Source organism: Hypomesus nipponensis, chromosome 16 (assembly GCF_054491055.1).
Source record: "Hypomesus nipponensis isolate SF chromosome 16, ASM5449105v1, whole genome shotgun sequence".
Lineage (NCBI taxonomy): Eukaryota > Metazoa > Chordata > Actinopteri > Osmeriformes > Osmeridae > Hypomesus > Hypomesus nipponensis.
In genome coordinates, this window is record NC_140376.1 from 6,741,149 (window position 1) to 6,742,477 (window position 1,329).

The following is a 1,329-nucleotide window of genomic DNA, read 5'->3' on the forward strand; positions in this document are numbered from 1 at the left end:
TCTGGTTCTCCTCAGTTTCCTCCTGTGCTGTTTCTATGGAGACATGTAGTCCTTTACAAAGCCAAGTAATGTAGCCCTTGTGAGAGCCCCTCAGATGCCTCTGAGTGTCTGTCCTGAGCACAGCGAGGTCACTTCTGTGTTTCAAGTCTTCACTCCTTCAGACAGTGTGCGTGGGGTGCACGTGTGTTTGTGTGCGTGTATGTGTGTGTTGAGGGTCAGCTGAAGGTTCACAGACTGCAGTAGAACTGTAAGTTGTAATAATAGTTTTTTGTGTTTTTTTATCTCAACCAATACACACAGTTTACTGGTGTCCCAAATCCAGCATTCCAAAGGACCAAGAGAGTATGACCTTTGACTCATGATTGTTAAGTTTGTTGTTTTTCTGCTACCCACTGCTCCTTCCCAGATAGAATCCAAAGTTGCACTACGGAATTTTCCGGCGATTTGGCAGCCAATGAAAAAACGGCCTGACCATGAGTAACGTGAGCAACATTCTATGGAAGAGCATTCCAAGTACCTTGAGCAGATGGCTTCAAAAGGATAATGTCTAAAATATCAATGCAAGTTCTCTGTTTCTAGTGTGTACTTACTCTGAATTTAAGCAGTCACGTTTGTTACATATTCTTCTCTTTCCTACCAAAGATTCTGGATATATATCCTATCTCAAATCGTACTGTTTTTTTTAATTATTTTTTTGATCATGTTCAGTTACAAAAGTAATTGTTTCTAACTATGCACACGTTGCAACACTCGCATTTGGTGTTGTTTAGTTTAGGTAAATGAAACCATGTTCAGCCATACCATGATGCTAACAGTGCTTTTTCCAAAAACTTCAGGGTTGTACCAAGCAGTGCCTGTAAAGCCTTTTAGCTGATTGTTATGATGCTATATAATGATATGTCCAAATCTGTTCTGACAGTATCATCTCTTGAAGTGTTCGATGGACCAACTGTTATCCAGTCCATCAGGGTGTATTTCCTAAACAGTCACGTTCCTCAACACTGGAAAAGGTTATTTCTTATTGAAGACTTTGATACTTACCATCACCAAGATAACACTAAGATAATTCAGCTGCACATCCATAAGGATTTTAAATCCATCTCTTTTTCATGTGTTTTATTTTTAAATGGTCACCTGTTTCACAGTTTAGGTCTCCAGTATAACATCCATGTTTTGATGGAGGTGTTGCTGTTATCGCGCTGCTGTCTCCTCTCTTCTCTTTGCTGTTGAACATGCGGAACACTCTAGAACTCTGGAACCAAACCAGGCCTCAATTCCTGCTGCCATCTACGGAGCTCTGATAGTTGTGAGCCCTCTTCTCTGACACCC